Source organism: Callospermophilus lateralis, chromosome 4 (assembly GCF_048772815.1).
Source record: "Callospermophilus lateralis isolate mCalLat2 chromosome 4, mCalLat2.hap1, whole genome shotgun sequence".
In the NCBI taxonomy this organism is placed as follows: Eukaryota; Metazoa; Chordata; class Mammalia; order Rodentia; family Sciuridae; genus Callospermophilus; species Callospermophilus lateralis.
Window position 1 is genome coordinate 46200580 of NC_135308.1, and position 18389 is coordinate 46218968.

At 42.3% G+C, this 18389-nt stretch overlaps 1 long non-coding RNA gene across 1 annotated transcript; it reads left to right on the forward strand.

Moving 5' to 3' along the window:
• The first annotated feature begins 7835 nt into the window (after positions 1-7835).
• LOC143397585 (uncharacterized) lies at positions 7836-14678 on the forward strand. Its single transcript, XR_013091179.1, has 3 exons — positions 7836-8171; positions 9059-9124; positions 13596-14678. It is a non-coding gene; the product is annotated as an uncharacterized LOC143397585 (long non-coding RNA).
• Positions 14679-18389: the final 3711 nt, after the last annotated feature.

Here is an 18389-nt window from a genome sequence, read left to right on the forward strand (position 1 = left end):
GGAGTCGCAGAAAGGGTCAATTTAGAATTGTGCTGAGAAACACCGATTTATGGTCCCCATGTATCTAAGAGAATTTTAATTCAGCAGTGACTGACTCGATGAACTAGAACTAAGGTGGTCTCTGTGACCAAGAATTATTCATTTCAGTTATATTTCCATTTGGCTTTCTTAAGGGATTGACACCCCTCTGTGTTATTAAATTCATTCATGCTAACCTAAGAGATAATGGAGCTGAACTTCACAGATAGGCGCCTGGAAAGTCTTTTGACTATTTATTTATTTAGGTACCAGGGATTGAACCAGGGGCACTCAACCACTAAGCCACATCCCCAGCCCTATTTTGTATTTTCTTTAGAGACAGGGTCTCATTGAGTTGCTTAGTGCCTTGCTTTTGCCGAGGCTGGCTTTGAACTTGTGATCTTCCTGCCTCAGCCTCCTGAGTCATTGGGATTACAGGTGTGCACCACTCCATGTCCGGCTCTTTTGGCTTTTTGTTATTGCAGGATGGTCAAGTGCCATGACATCGTTTCCAGTAGTAACTGAACTTATAGGTCATCCAGCTGCCACCCCAAAGTCCTCGTCTGTCAGGGAGTCAGCTGTGAAGTCTGGTTGAGCCTTCAGGGGTGTGTCTGTCATCACACAGCTTCTGCTGAAGGCTTGGGTAACTGGCAGATGGGCCAAGAGAATGGGCAGAGCCTACTTGGTGGTGGCAGGATATGCTCCCAGGATAGGAGGCTGCCCAGCCCACATCCATGCCTAGTTCTAAAGCAGGAGACTGGAAGCAAGCTTTCCTTTATGCCAGAACTTCCCCCTCTCTCCCTTGCCAGAGTGTTTTCCAAAGCCCATGGCTACCTCACTCATTCTCAAACCTGTAAATGTAAATGACAGGGAGATGCTAGAGCCCAGGGGACAGTGCCTTAGATGTTGTCACCTTCTGTTACTCAGGTACAGGGCCTGGATTTCCTTCAATGCTCCAAGTTTGTGGCACATTCAGAAATTCTGTGTAGCCTGTTGGGCTGAGCTGGCTTCCTGCTGTGTGGGCAGGATATTTCCACTGCCCGAGGTAGCCAATGACCCCTCGTTATGGCTTGAGATGCCCTTTTGTACATTACCATGCAGGGAAACAATTGTCCTCGGACAGGCTTTTCATACACAGTAGTGTTTTATGAAGCTCTTGCCAGAGAAATAATAGCGGGGCTTAAGGAGCGCCCCTCTATGATGCTCACAGAGGGGCAGTCAGTAACCGTGAGTTGAGTAGTTGGATGGATGGAACAGCTTCAAGACCACTTACCCACTTTTAAAGTTGTTGGTAGAGTGCCTGCCTAGAATGTATGAGGCCCTGGGTTTGAGCCTTAGCACTCAAACAAAACAAAACAAACAACAAAACAAAACAAAACCAAAAACAAACCAAAAAAAAAAAAAAAAAGCAAAACCCCAACTTTATAGGGTTGTAAGTCTGACTTAAATAGAAGATACACTGAAATTGTAGGGCAAAACAGATATATACCTCTTTGTTGTAGCATTACAGTGGATGATGGTTTAGAAGGTTGGATGGGTCAGGCAGAGTACTGGTAGTTGGGTGGAAACTGGAAAAGTTGGCAGGTTCAACAGTTGCTATGTGCCAGACTCTGAACTAGACATTTCATATACACTATTTCACTTTATGTGCACAATAGCCTTTTATAGGAAATACTGTCTTACTTTAATGATGAAGAAGTTGAGGCTCAGAGAGGGGAAGTTACCTGCTTGAGATCACACAGTTAGTATATGATAGAGCTAAAGTTACAAGTTACATTAAACCTTCCCTCTTCCTATCACCCCACAACTGGCCAGACATTGGGCTCAAGAGGACACCAGGATGAGCCAGTTCCTCTGAGATGCCTGATTCTGAAGTCTTCAAGAAAAGAATGAATTCATAATACCTTATCTTTGTATAGCACTCAAACATTTACAGAACGATTTTCCATTCACTACTTTATTTGCCTCCCACCATGACTTATTGAGTCATTAGGAAAATATCACCAAGGAAAAACTGAAGTGAAGAGATACAGAGCATTTCATCTAGCACTCATGGCATCTAATTGTTAATATGGAGCTCTTTGCATTTTTTCAGAGAAAATAACAATTTTATTAAGAATCATGCAGAAAGTTCAATACAGCATTGTGTTAAAACAAAATGCTAGTCTGGAAGTTCCCAGATTAAGAGCTCTATATAATTTACCTTTATGAGCTTTATATTTTGCACAGTGTGGGGCTTATCAAAAGCGATCACGTTATACAGAAAGGATGGATATCTGCTGGTAATCATGATTCATTCATGTATGAAGCAAAGGACCCAACATTTATTCATCCACAGTATCTCAGAATATCTCCCTTATTAGTCACCAAAACAGTATTTGAAAAATATTTGAGTGAGCTGGGTGTGGTAGTGCATGCCTGTAATCCCAGGAACTTTCAGGGCTGAGGCAAAAGGATTGATTGTAAGTTCAAGGCCAGCCTTAGCAACTTAGTGAGACTCTCAGCAACTTTAGGGAACCCTGTCTGAAATGAAAAGAAAGGACTAGGATAGAGCTCAAAGTGTCCTTGGGTTCAATCCTCAGTCCAAAAAAAAAAAAAATAGTGATATAATTCTCTTCATAGCACAATTCACAATAGCTAAACTGTGGAACCAACCTAGATGCCCTTTAGTAGATGAATCAATAAAAAAAATGTGGCATATATACACAGTGAAATTTTACTCAGCAATAAGAGAGAATAAAATCATGGCATTTGCAAGTAGATGGATGGAGTTAGAGAAGATAACGCTAAGTGAAGTTAGCCAATCCCAAAAAACCAAATGCTGAATGTTTTCTCTGATATAAGGAGGCTGATTCATAGTGGGGTAGGGAGGCGGAGCATGGGAGGAATAGACGAACTCTAGATAGGGCAGAGGGGTGGGAGAGGAAGGGAGGAGCAAGGGGTTAGTAAGGACGGTGGAATGTAATGGACATCATCCAAAGTACATGTATGAAGACATTAATTGGTGTGAGCATACTTTATATACAAGCAGAGATATGAAAAATTGTGCTGTGTATGTGTAAGAAGAATTGTAATGCAAAAAAAAAAAAAAGAGAGAGAAAGAAAGAAAAAAGATTCTACTGCAAAAAAAAAAAAAAAAAAAGAAAAAGAAAAAAAAAAAAGAAAACCTTAGAATCTCAACATGGTAGGTAGTTTTAGCAGATGGTCTTCCAGGCAATGTATATTAATTATCAGCAGTTGATGTAGAAGACTTCAGTCTTTTACTCCAGCACCTGCCATGGCTGTCCTGGGTTTCCAACGTACACATTCAGAGACCACTAGGTGAAATCATTGCATGGACCAGAGCACTGTTCATTTCCTCACCTAGCACATCAAGGTACCATGTGAGAAGGGATGAGGAAAAGAACAGGTGAGGGAAGAATGGGAGTGTCTTCCTTCTCGATGTCAGAGTCACATGCATCAGGGATGGAAAGAGTTAGTTAGAACTCAGAGCTCAGTGACAAATAGGATGTTTCTTGGCCAGAATTCTTAGATGCAGGCAGTAGAATCTACTCTATCTAGTTCAATCACTGAGAGATTTTTTAAGGAGTGCATATAGCTCAAAGAATTATTGAGCAGGATGGTAAGCAGGTTTTAGTCTCGACAGAAATTCCAGGAACATCTCCTAAAACAACACTGCAGAGCTGAGCTGCCAAGGGAGCTGCTTTCTCTACATAATGAGACAGTGGTTAGTCCAGAACCACTTCGCTTTGATTTATAGGGAGTTTCCAGATCAAGAAGCCAATCAGAAAGCCATTCCTGTAGCTGTAGAGCCTAGAACTACACCTATCTACCCTGGTCCATATCAGAAAAAGTAATGCCTTGCACTCTGCTTTTTCTTCCCAGATAACTCAATTCACAGTTGGATACAAATACAAGTTCAACTGAATAGTAGGTCCTAAATCATATACAGAATCTTCCCTATTAGTCTGAGAAGTTTGGCATACACATCCCAGAGAGGGTTGGGTGAGAAATGAGCAAGATAATTCTTAGGAGTGCAACAAACCACCACTTTTATGTTCAACATCCATGCACACCTTTTCTTAGATTTAAATTTCCTTTTTAATAATATTGATTGATTGATTGATTGATTGATTGTGGTGCTGAGGATAGAACCCAATGCCTCACATGTACTAGGCAAGCTCTCTACCACTGAGCCACAACTCCAACCTTAGACTTAAATTTCTAAACACAATAGCAACAACCAATGTTTCTACCTATATTCATCAGGGTTCTCCAGACAAACAGAACTGATAGTATATATTTATTGGAAAGATTAACTCATGGGATCATGAAGGCTGATATATCCTAAGATTTGCAGTTAGCAAGCTGAAGACCTAGGAGAACTGATGGTTTGGTTTCAGCCCAATAACAACAGTCTCGAGACTCATAAAGTTTATACTTCAGTTCCAGTCTGAAGGCAGGATAAAACCCAGTGTCTCAGCTCATAAGAAGTCAGGAAGTGCCTCTTACTCACAGGAGGGTCAATCTTTTTGTTCTGTTCAGGACTTCAACTGAAGGAAGACATTAATGTGAATGGAACCCATTCACATTAGAGAATGTTTTAGATAGCGTCAAATCAAAGGTTAATCTTATCTAGAAACATCCTCTCAGACACATTTAGAATAATGTTTAACCAAATATCTGGGCATCCCAAGGCCCATTCAGGTTGGTACACCAACTAACCACTGTGCTGCCTAACCAAAGCTATTAGCTTGGAAGTTATAAAATTGCTGATATTGTACCTTTTGACCTAATAATATCAAGTTTGTATGATTTAATAGTTCCTATGGCTAAAGTACTGTGTCAAGTATCTACCCACACTTACCCCCTCCAGAAGTCTTACTGGTGAGAGCATCCATCTCTCAGTAATAGTTATTCCTCCTCTAGTTCATTAACAATCCAACTTTATTATCCTCTGAACTATTAAATAAATTAGGAAGAGAACATCAACTACAATAGTAAAACAAAGAGCAAGAAGGATAAAAAAAATTGTATACATATGATAGCACAGTTATAGATAAAGGCAGAGGAGAGAGAGGAAAACATGGGAAACTCTTACAACCTTCATTTCTGTAAAGACTCAACCAAGGTTACATTTAGTATTTACAGTTTCTTCCCTCTATAATAAATTCCTTTGCCCTAAACCACAACTTCATTTGCTCAAGATTCTTCTCTTAGTGGGTTCCCTGAATAGTTGTTCCTGAGGATTGTAGTCCTGGATCTTCTTGCCTCTGCAAGAAGATTATATTAGACTTTACTAGTTATTGTCATAGATAAGCTCATTTTAAGAGGTGCCCCTCAGGCATCTATTTCTTTCTGCCCTCATTGTATAATAATCTTTTTTTACCTTGATCATCAAGACCAATTGCCCAGGTACAAGACAACTCCTTTTTTTTGGCCCATTGTTACAATGGCACGAAGAACCCAAAGCCACCTCAACTTCTAGTTCAATGCAATCATTATTATTACATCCCCTGGAGAATCAATACTTTTTTTTTTTTTTTTTTTTTGTACCAGGGATTGAATTCAGGGGCTCTCAACCACTGCCACATCCCCAGCCCTATTTTGTATTTTATTTAGAGACAGGGTCTCACTGAGTTGCTCAGCACCTGGCTTTTGCTGAGGCTGGCTTTGAACTCATGATCCTCCTGTCTCAGCTTCCCAAGCTGCTGGGATTACAGGTATGTGCCACCGTGCCCGGCTAGAATCAATCCTTTTAAAGCTTCAGAATTTAAAGTTTCAGGAACGGGATACAAATACTTAGCAAATGGGCAATCATATATGAGATGGAGCAAGAGTTTACTGCTTGGTTCCTGTGGTTTAGTATTCTGACTGGCTATGGGAGAACTGTCACCACTAATTTGCTGTTGACTCAGATCATATGCTACAACCCAGGTAGATATTTTCTCCTGGCTCGTGCTGTCATTGGATTTTAGTGGTCATTTCTCCGTTCCATGAAGCCATCTGTTTCTGGATGAAGGACATTTGGTAAGATCAGTGAATCCTGTGAGCCTGAGCACTTGACCTTACTTCTTTTCCTGTATACCAAGTTCCTTTGAAAGGAGCAATATAGTGTGGGGTACAGTGATGGAGAAGAAGGCATTCAGTAAACCCAGAAAGGGTTCTGCCAGTGGAAGAATGACAGGCAGGGAAAACAATTTCATATCTTGTGCTTTTAGCTTCTGTCACAGCGAGAACAAATTCTGCTCTACTACTGCTATGGATTGAATGTGGTATGAGTCTGTTCCCCCAAGTTTCGTGTGCTGGGAGCTTGGTTCCCAGTGTGATAACGTGGAGGTGATGGAATATTTAAGAGGTGTGGCCTAGTGGAAAGTGAATAGGTCATTGGAGATACCACCCTCAGCAAGGATCACAGTTTTTTGTGGGATTCCTTGTTACTTCCCTCAAGAGGGCCCCTTCTCTGTCACGTTGTGAAGCAGCTAGGGGACAGTGTTGTTTGGACCCTCAAGCTACTATAATCATGAACCAAATAATCTTCTCTAATTTAGAAAGTACTCAGCTTCAGGTCTTTTGTCCTAGCAGCAGAAAATGAACTAATACAATAACCCAATAAACAAACTCCTCGCCTGGAGTTCAATTTTATAATCTGTTTCTCTACTCATAAATATGGAGAATAGAAGTTGCAGTTACCAAATAGAATAGAGAGCTGTTACAAAAATTTTAAGACAACTATGCATACAGATGCACTGTCTCAGCTGGCCTTAAACTACGGACCAACAATTCTGTCCCCAGTCACCCCTTCCTCTCATCCATTTCTGCTTTTTCAAACTATGACCACTTTTTTTCCCCAAACTTAGTACTAAGTCCTTTCTCATTCACTCTTAGAAGATGATGAGCTTTCCTCCTTCTTTAGGGAAGAAACCGAAGTCCTTAAGCCACATTCCCATATGTCAAATAATTTCTTTTAGAATCAGAGAACTAATTTAAGGCTAAAATCTTCACCTGAATTCTAACTCTCATCTCTTTCATATTCTTGCTTCATCAACTATCCTCTTTGGAATGCTCAACCTTGTGGTATCCATATGCTTCATGTTCTAGATTGTTCATAGGTACAGGTTTAACCCATCTGAAAGTAATTGCCACAATTAAAAAATTAAGGAAATCCCTTCATCCTACATTGCCCTGTAGCTACTACCTGACTCCTTTTCTTCAGTTAAAGCTTTTCAAAAGAGAAGTCTGTAATCAGCATCTCACTTTTCTTCTATTCCTCAACCTGTATAATTTGGTTCTTTATTATCTGAAACTGTTTAGGGTATGATTTTTGGACCCGCTATGCACTGGCCAAACTCAATAGCCCATTTCATCTTTGTCATATTTGCCATCTTTATGGTGGCCAACAGTGTTTATGACTGTCTTCTCTCTCTTTCCATTACTTTTTTTCAAGGATCACCAGTTTTGGACTTCTTTTCTTTTTGTACTCTGTGCAATGTCCTTCTACTCTAGAGTTGTGCCTTCTGCTCTCTTGTTTTAACTACCCTAACAAGTTGATGACTCTCAAATCTTATGCCTTTGGTATTGTCTTCATCATGGATTTCAGATCCACTTATCCAGTTGCACGTGAGACATTGCTGGATTAACACAAACACCCTCACATCAGGTTTTGAAGTGAAATCATCTCCCTCGCCTACCAGTGACCATTGATGTCATCAGGGGAAGCCAAGTTTCAGTGTACAGTGATGTGGTGGAATGTTTGTAGGGGAAAAGGCAATGTGAGGGAGGTGTCGCAATGATCTAGAGAACGTGGTCTGGTGGAAACAGACGAGAAGACACAAGCTCAAAGACACAGTCTAGAAGAAGCAGAGTGGAGGACACAGTCTGGAAGACAGCCTAGAGGGCACTGATTCAAGGACACAGTCTAGAAGGCACAGATTCAATGTATGGCCCAGAAGCCAGAAGAATTGCCACAGGAATTGTAAGACAAGAAGAATTGTAAGACAAGAAGCGCTTGAAGAGGAGACAGAGGTCTAGGCTGTAACTGAAGATATGAATCTAGGGAAAGGAGAAGAGTTAGAGGCTTCACACCTAGAGTGGTCATCATTGGCTTGATGAACTAAAGGACCACTTCCCTATAGGTCATCTGGCAGGACAAGGTGAGGAACATTAGGGGTAGGTGCTGTCCAGTATTAGGAAAGTAAAATTTGAAAATTACGTAAATGTATAACATTTATCTCCCCAGTATCCTAAATTGGGATCAATGGTAGAAATACCAAAGCCTCAGGATATGAAACTCTTTTCACAGAAACTCTATGAGAGATGTCAGGCCAGTAGAAATTGCTACTGGTACTCATCAGATAATGCAATTGTTTTTTGTATGGGAGCCTTCAATCACCAATGAGTATGTGGCTGTTTGAAGGCTGGGATCATGGCACTTGCATTTATTGCAACTGCTTCAGCACCCAATAGTGTGATGGATACATTGAGGGTCCTCAACAGAGAATATCTGAGTAGAACTGACCAAATGGTTATGCCTATTGTATACATAATTCCTGTTATCATCTCTTTCTTCTTTTTATTGAACCAATTACATTTTGTCATCTGAATTGGGAAATGACTGGGTTGGGGACCTGGTAAAGAAGGGGAGAAAAGAAGAGACAATATCCTATTAAATACTTTAGAATTCTTCTCTTCCTACTTTCCTTCCTTCCCTCCATGAAACCAGTTAAAAAGGATTCCTTTAAGATAGATAGATTTTACTGGAAAATGCATAAAAATAGAAAAGCATGTATAACGATTCTGTGTTGTGTTTGCAGTGTTAGATCACAGAGCAGATAAAGGTGTCAGTGAAGTTCTCAGCACCTGCACTTGGTGTCAGGTTATCACCCCATGATCCCCATCAATGGACTTCACTGCGCTTGTGGAGAAGCTATAATATTCTGAATCGCCCCTTGAGTGATGCATCCGTCTCCCTGGAGCACCCATGGCATTTGGCTCTACGTGAAGAGTGTGGAATTTCATTTTTCTCTGTCCTTTTTACTAGGTTGGCTTCTCTTTATCACTGGTGTGTCCTGTCCTGCCCAAAGCAATCAGCATAATTCTGTCAAAGGTGAGATCGGTTTCTGATTTTCATCTCTAAATTGTGTAAGGAGAGTTGGCATTAACAAGCCTTAAGTCTCTCCTGTGGATATGTGTTAAATGCACTGTAAGGTGAGAAGAGCTATAATCTGATAAATTGCAGGGCAGTGGACTTGAACCACGGAGCTGGTGTGAGGGTGGTGGTGATGATGGCGTAAAATGAATTAGAAATTAGTTGCACTGTGAAGTGTTCTCTTTCTCTTCCCTGTATTCCATTTTCTTCTTCCAGTGTTTTTCCCTGATTGACCTGTCTACACCTGGGTTCCCTTCTTGACTGTCTAGGCTTCTGGAGAACCATGGTTTGGGGGCTGATTCCCTGAATAAACTGCTAGCAGGCACAGGGCTGTTGCCCCAGAACATCTGGACGTTGGGAGTCATGACCCTCCATGGTTCCTGGGATAGGGCAGCTTTAAATTGAACCCCATCCCAGGAGACCCAAATGACACATCCAAAGCCTCAAAGACTAAAGAGACAAAGCCCTTCTGGTGCAATTTCCTGCTCTGACCAGAGGTTAAGAAAAAATTTGGTGGGGGAAAGGAAAGATCTTTCAGAATCCTAAAGTCACACTTTGTAATTCTGACCTTGTTTATTTGGGCTTTTTGTCTGTGAAATCTCTTCAGTTAAGGTCAAGAAGGCTTTCTTTTCTTCTTCTTCTTCTTCTTCTTCTTCTTCTTTTTTTTCCTTAGACTTAATATTTTCCAGACACTAGGCAAGAAACTAGAAATATAAAGATGAGTAATATCAAAGTCTCAGCCTTTTCAGTGAAAGACAGATTTGTAACGAAAGAATGACGATATATTGTTAACGCACACTTGGAGGCTTCATGCTAAAACATGAATAAAATAAATGAATCTCATTTGAAATGGTCAGAAGATGTGAAGCTCCAAAAACTACCCAGGGGTCCTGGAGCAATGCTGTGTAATAATGCTGACCATATGAACATCAGTGCAGGTTCCCAAAAGAAGAACCTGAAGAGGAAGCATCAAGTAATAGTTTTAAAAAAATCTCATAGGGCTATGAGGACAGAGGGACATTGGCTACCTTGGCTTGGAGTGTCTTGGTCACAGAGGCAGTGACCTTTATGAGATGAATAGGGTTTTCTTAAACTGGGAGGGGAAGCTGTCATTCAAACAATGGGAGCAACAAAGCATAAAGTATCTGTGCTCAGGAGTTTGCACGCGTGTACCTGTGTGCACACACACTTATTCTAAAAAGCAGAAAATGGTCCCTAGGTGAGCTGAATATGAGACCCAGGCACATGATTCCTGTCATCAAAAAAGGACAGCATTTCAAGGGATGCCTGAGGCTATGGAGGCAGAATACCATCTGTCCACTGTGAGGAGTGCTTTGAGAGTTGGGGAGCACAGTGAGGGGTGTGGGTACACCTGATATACAGAAGTTCTCTTTGAGCAGGGCATTGAAGGATAAGCAAGCTTTCAAAAGTCAGAGGATAAAGGACATTATTCTTTCTTCTGTTCTCACCAGGGGCACTTTGTCTCAGTGGAGTCATTCTGTGCCTCTGTACTCAACAGTAATATGAATATCCTACCATAAATAAGAGCGTATTTTAAGGAAATATGAGAGAATGTGCCTCCTGAGCCCCCTCCTTCAAACTTTCAGAGGCCTCTTCAGGTCTCTTACATAGCTGGGCTCCTACTAGTTTCCTGGGATGTTCAAATTCACCAAATCACCTTGAAAATGGCCAGAGGATGTCAGGCTTGATGGCACACGCCTATAGTCCCAGCAGCTCAGGAGGTTGAGGCAGGAGGATCACAAGTTCAAAGCCAGCCTCAGCAATGATGAGGTGCTAAGCAACTCAGTGAGACCCTGTCTCTAAATAAAATACAAAATAAGGCTGGGGATGTGGCTCAGTGGTTGAGTGCCCCTGAGTTCAATCCCTGGTACCCCCCTCACCCCCCATCAAAAAAAAAAAAAAGAAAAAGAAAAAGAAAATAGCCAGAGGACACAAAGCTTCAAATAATAAGCAAGGTCTCCAGAATAAGATTGCTGAGTAATGCTGTCTATATAAATATCAAATGCAGTTCCCAAGTGATGAACTCTAGGAAGCATAAAGTAGTAGAATAAGACGACTCAGGCAGTAAGCCCTAGAGTTTATGAACTGCCATCAGACCAATGGTATTGGAATCAAGTACTTATTGTGTGTCATGAACTACAACAAGGACAGCAATCTCCAGAAACTTATGAGGAGGTTTGAAAGAAAAGATGTAAATACACAAAAAAGGAAATATCAGTGTAAGCCTAAACAGAGATCTCTCAAGACATAACTGATTGAGGATCAAGTTAGTGGTAGAATCTCTTTGGAAATGGAAGGGGGCAGTTTACATTAGAGGATTTTTCTGGCACCTGTTTTTAGATCCATCATTCCATGCTTCTGCCAATAAGTATTTTGAGATCAGAATTTTATCATCTAAATAGATTTTTCTTCTCTTCCTCTGGTTACTTTAAGATCAGAAAATAATTACAAAGAAAAACACTTGTGTGGAATTAAAGATCAGGTATCTAGAATAGTAACTGCATGATTACCTGCAACCTCTGTGCAGGGCACATTATGATGTGCCTAGAACTAACTGCTATATATCTGGAGCTCCTTGACTTATAAACAGGTTAGGTTCTTAAGGTTGTTCTTAAATCTGGTTGTTTGCAAGTTCAGAATGTCTCTGAAAAAGCACCACTGGGCTTTTTCTTACCTCTGTTAATTTTCTTTCTAATTTCTATGTTGGAATCCATAGTATACCTGTCTTTTGTTACTGGTACCTTCAACACTTTTCATTTTTTAAATTATGTCGGCTGTTATGAAGCTAAAAATAAGATGTCTTCCACCCTCCATTGACAGAGGTCAAGTGGGCTTTGGTCTTGGGTAGCACTTGGCTTTCCCTATATACAAGGCTCAAGGAGGACCCTTGAAACTCACAGTCACTTATAGACGTTAGGATTAATCCCTGTGCTCAGGAATTAAGAACTGAGTTGGCTTCCTAAGCCAACTATGTCCCCATTCTTTGGGGTTCCACATGGGTCCTGAAGTACCCACCCCTCTCTACCTTTTAATCCTTACAGCTTTGTCACCAGTATGTGGCCAAGGTCCAGCAGGACTATTTGTACCATGCCTTCTAGTTAGTTACCACAGGAAGTCCAGTCTCATAGATCACTTCTGATTTCCTGAATCTGGCTTTGAACTTGTGATCCTCCATCCTCTTGCCTCAGCCTCTAGAGCTGCTGGGATTACAAGTGTGTGCTACCATGCCCAGTATAAATCCCAATATTCTTATTTTTTAATTTTTAGTTGCAGATGGAGAAAATACATTTATTTATTTATTTATAGGTGGTGCTGAGAATTGAACCCAGTGCCTCACATGTGCTAGGCAAGCAGTCTACCACTAAGCCACAACCCCAGCCCCATAAATCCCAATATTCTTGGTGTCTTCTTTTTACCTAAGTCTCCCCTGAGAATGGTTCCTCCTCTGCAGTCTCTCAAGGGCTGGCCCTCTTTCTCCCATAGCCTTTGCACCACTGGGCCTGCGTGGCAGAGAGCTGGGTGTTGTGATTCCCATTGCCTTTTAAGACCTTTTCCCAACTCTCCTCCCTAAACTTTGCCAAATTGGAATCTCATATTAGATTATTGCACATTATTTCACTCTACGCCCTTCATTGTTGCTGTCATGCCTTAAGTGGTCATTTCCTCTTTATTTTTCTGGAGATTTTTTAGCTCGTGGTTTGCTGTTGCTCTCTAATTTTTCCCTTAATATCTGGGGATTCTGATAGATGATCTTTCCAATGCTGTGGGTTCTTCATTGCTTAACTTCCACTCTTCCAATGTTTTTGTCCGCTATTCTACTCTGCCACTCACTCTGATGACATTTCCAGATCATCCATCACCAATAACTGCAATTCCTCTTTATTTCAAGCTTATGCATGTTAGTCTCAGTCCACCACCTCTTATCTGCCCAATTCCATCTCTATAGGAGCCTGACTCCAAGAGTTCAGAACCCGCTGGAATTGCCCATTCACCTCATCCTGCCTCTGTTCTCTGTCTCCCCTTTGGTGTCCCCTTTCCCTCCTTACCCGACTCACACCCCATGGCTGATCATCATAATCACTACTCTGCATAGGTGCCCAGATCTCCTGGTCTCTCTGACACAGTCCCGGTTTGACAAAGTCCAAGTTTGACAAAATCACAGCCGTGGTTAGACCCACTGTCCACCTGCCCACATCCGCACCTGTGCAGCCAGACCTGGCTGGAGAAAAGCACAGCCTATTCACAGGGTTCACGTTCAAGTCATGACTATAATCCTCGGCTACACCTTTAATGCTGTCACTGAAATAGTATGTAGCACATTCCCAGTCACCCTCCCACAATCCTAAGTAATTAGTCTATAATTTCTCTTTTCTCGTCGTCAAACTCTCCTATCTCATCTCTCCCTCAGCGGATGGCCTTGCTTCGTACTTCCTGAGAAAGCCTAAGCAGTCAGAAGAGAATCTCTGCAGACTGCACCGTCCCATCTGCTGCCTTCCCACGTCTGCACCTGCATCCCCCGCCTTCCCAGCCACAGATGGACTCTGTGCTCCCTTCTGAAGTCACGCTCGCAGTTTGTTGACTAGATCTTATCCCTGCTTTGCTTTCTGAAGGCTGTGGCTCCAGGTCTTTCCACCTCACCCTTGGACACCACTACTTTTCCCTTATAAAAAGACAACACTACTTTTCCCTTATAAAAAGAGCCACCTTCCTCAGCAGCTGTGGCTCTCTTTTTGCTGCTCTTGCAAGAGAATTCATTGAAAGAGCTGGTCATACTTACACATCCATATTCTGCCCTCCCATTCTCTCTCTAAATGCCTTTCCTACCCATTACTCATCACAAAGGGCTTCTGTTATGGCTGCATCATGGCAGCTGGGAACAGCCAATGTTCCTCCTCATCTTAGTTGACTTGTCAACAGCATCAGACACAGTGGGTCACTCCCTCTCCTAGGGAACAGCCTCAGTGGACTCCAGACACACATGCTGTCACCTTTCCTCCTATATCATGGATGCTCCTTCTTTGTCTCTTGACAGGCTACTCCCTGTCTTCTCGACAGTGGCTCACCTCCTTTTGCTCCACTATTTTCCATCCATGTTCTTTCCCTTCACCATCTCACTGACTACCAAAGCTTAAATATCATCTGTGTACTGAAGTCTCCCAAACTTATAACTCCATCCCGGACTTTGCTCCAGCACTCAAAAAACACAACAAAACCCCCAAACCAACAGCCTTCTTGACATCTCCACTTGGAATTTTGTCAAGTGTGTTCTAAGGTGGCGTCCTTGACCCTTCTCTCCAAGCTGGTACTCATCCCAGGCTCACCACTTTCAGCTGGCAGCAACCCCGTCTTTCCACTTGCTCCGGCCAAAAGCCTTCAAATATTTACTGCAATACCTTCCCATGAGGCCTACCTTGAAACAATAATATTTTAAAATTGCCTGTTATTATACTCCAGCTCACTCCAGCCTCCTTCCTTGTTCTACTTTGTTCCATAAGCCTTACCTCCTTTTATCATATTATATCATTGTGCTTCATATCATGTCAATTGATCATTATCTGTCTCCCTGTTTTCACCCTGATAGATTGCCACCACTAGAAGGGCAGGGGTTTCATTTGGGTTGCTCATTGATTTATCCTATGCGTCTAGAATAGGGTCTGCCACATAGTGTGTGCTTAATGTGTCATTGCTGAATGAGTGAAATAAACAAGTTAAGTTACAGTGGCCAAACCCAGATCATTTTACATGGCCAGCAATGTCATCTCCTGGTAGTACACAGAGAGAGATGAAGTCACTGAGTATGGTGCTTTGTACATGAGTATGAATGGGATGCTTGTAAGTAGGGGAGCTTCTGTGATTCCTTTAGGTGCGGTAGGATGAACTCAAACTTGAGTTCAGTAGCAGAGGAGAGCTTAGTTCTCTTACTTTGTTTTCACCGAAAGTAACAAATGAGCTTTTGTTATTGAGCCTTATAATGTTCTCAGGCATTTATGAGATTACTACCGCATACTGAGTAGAGTGCTGAGCATTGTACTATGGGGTTATTGCTCTGCTGGTAGCCTGGGGCAAGGGCTGATGGTGACTCCCTTCCTCCCTGTCCTTTTCCACCAGAGAATGCATAGATGTTACAATGGTGTCTGAGAAGTAACTTCAGATATGGCTGACTCGGGTTGTGGGCTGGTGAAGAAGTGACAGAATGGAGCTGGTTGGCTCCTTCCCACACAGCTGTTTATGTTCTTTTCCAGGCTACAGATCTGAGCTGGCAACGGAACTTGTTTGGGTGTCCTGAATGCATGCACCTTGGAGAACTTCAGGAAAAATGATTTACCTTGTTTTCTTGGGGCTCTTTCAGCCATCCCTGTTTGTTTGACTGCATTGACTGATGGAAGTGAGTCAAAATGGTGATCTAGCTAGATGGACCCACAGAATTCTGTAGGTTACAGTGGTCAGTCTTGGGGGGGGCAGGGAAAAATATTTTGGGAAAATGGGGATTGGATGGAAAAAAAAAGGAAGGGAATTGTTTATGGAACTAAATGAAAATTCCTGGTATAAATAACTGTGGATAGGAAGTAGGGTGTTGGGCACCCAGAGCTAGGGGGCCTGTAGGGAAAGGGCAGCCTGGAGAGAAAGAGGTGGTGGCTTCACCTGTGGGGGCTTACACTCAGCACAGCAGCCAAGGCAGAGTAGGGAAGTGGGTGAGGGACTTGGCCTACACACTGATTGCTCTCTTGACTCCCACACCCACGGACCAAAGTTTCTCAAATTGTAGCCTTCAGACTATCTGCAAAACAATCACTTGGAGAACTTGTTAAAAATGTTGTCTTGAACCTTAAACCCCAATGCAGTATGGAGTAAGACTTAGACACTCCCATTTATGCACACACCCCAGATGGTTCTTTCCTGTGGTCCAGTTTGCAGACCATGGTTGAGGCTTTGGACTACCTGTCCCTAGGGAAAGTGACTTTTCCAGATTGCCACAGAATTGTTCCAGGGGATGACTCCAGATGTCCTAAGCAGCTCTGACTCTCCTGGGGCCCATACATTTAGCCCCACTGGAGGCCCCCAAACTACTTAAATTCAGGGCATTAGAAATGAAATACTTCACCCAGTTTTCCAAATTCAACTTATCTGACACCCCCAACCCCTTTTTCATTCTATTCTTTTCTTCTCTCTCTCTCTCTCTCTCTCTCTCTCTTTCTTTTGCAACTGGATTTAAAAACTCTGAACATTTTACCTCCTCCTCTCCATCAGTCTTTTCTCCACCTAACCGGTTCCCATGTGAGTAGATTGTTCCTTCATAGTGTCTCCAGTTTTCATGGAATTCCCTCCAATTTCCTGTATCTGGGCTTAGGGCCTCCTTTCCTCAGGCTGACCGGGTTTTCCTGTGACTGTGGGATGCAGGACTTTCCATGCTAACACTAGAAAGGTCCTGGGCAAGCTCGGATGAGTCGGACACCCTGCGCCTGGACCACTACAGCGAGTTCTCCTGGCTCCCCCAGCTTATGGTCTTTCCTCTCCACAGGCCATTCCCTTACCATCTCCACTTGAATTTTATAATTTTGAATAAGTCATCATTTATTCTCCTAAAACCTTCAGCCTTCAAGGACTTAATTTGCTTTCTAATTAGTTTAAATTAATTCCCGAAGCATTCAAGTCCCTAGTAATCTGACCCCAAAATGCCTGTCAGAGTCGGCTTGGGCTAACATCACCAAACACCACTGACTGGGGAGTTGAGACATTTATTCCTTTCTATTTTTCTTGAGGGCTGGAAGTTCAAAGTCAACAGTTTCAGTTCCTGGTGAGGGCTGCTTCCTGGCTAGTAGCTGGCTACCTGCTCACTTCATGCCCACATGATAGCAAGCAAGAGCTCGGGTCGCACCTCCTCTTCTTATAAGGACACCAATTCCATTATTCTTGAGGCCCCATCCTCAAGACCACGTCTATTCTTAGTTATCTCTCAAAGGTCCTGCAGCCAGTACCATCACATTAGGGTTTCAGCCTATTAATTTTGGGGGGGCTCCAAACATTCAGTCCATGCCCCTACCTCACTGGACTCATCTTCCAGAACTCTGCCACACAGATTTTGTCCAGCACTTCCCATAGAGCATTCTCATTTCTAGACCACTGTCTGTGTTGTTGCTTGGTTCCTACTACCTTCTTGGCCCTATCTGAACATTTTGAAATCTTACTCATTGCTCGGATTTGAACGTGTTCCTCAAAAGATCATCTATTCGAGACTTAGTGCCCAGATTCACGTTCATAGTATTTGTAGTAGACTCTTTGGAAAGTAATGAGGGTTTGCTGAGGTCATGGGGGTGAATCCCCCATGATAGCACTAGTGGTCTTGCAATAAGAGGAAGAGGGATATAAACTAGCTGGCTTCTCTATGTCACCATAGGATACCATCCACCATGTTTTAATGCAAAAAGAAGGTCCCACCAGGGGCTGAGCAGAGGCAGGTGCTGTACTCTTGGATTTCCCAGCCTTAAGAATTATGAACTAAAAAAGCTTCTATTTTTGAAATTCTTGAATCAATTATTTTGTCATTACAACAGAAGATGGACTGAGACATGTGACTTACACATTTATGGTACATCTAAGTCTAGTTCAAATGGTCCCACCTTTTAGACACCACCCTCCTGATCACCCACCCCAAATCAAGGTCCAGCCTCTCAAATCTTAACAATGTCTCCCTTAGGCCACTGTCACACACTGTCTTGGTGTGTGTACTTACTTGCTACCTATCTTCTCCCCCTATTCAACACTAAGTCCTCAAAACAGAGGGATCTTCCTTATTTATTATTATCACTATTATTATTTTTCCTTCAAATCTTGTCTGATAGATGATTAGAAAACACTCAGGTTGAAAGAAGAGATGGATACCTTTCCATTATGTTTTGTTAGACTACAAACGTTGGCTAATGAAGAGGGAAACATCAGAGTCACATATCACTATGGGGCTGGACCTGCTATCGGGAGCATTAGCTTGATACACGATGATTATCAAGTATACGCGTGCCATTTTGAGTTCCCCAAACAAAGACTAATGATTACTAAAACTAAGTGCATATGTGCTCTTTCCAGGCACTGTTCTAAATACCTCCTGGGTGCTAACTCCTTTATCCTCATAGTAACGCCATGAGATAGTCCAGCACAGTCAGCTTTACCATTTTCTAACGAGTATCCTTGGACCTGTTTACCTTAG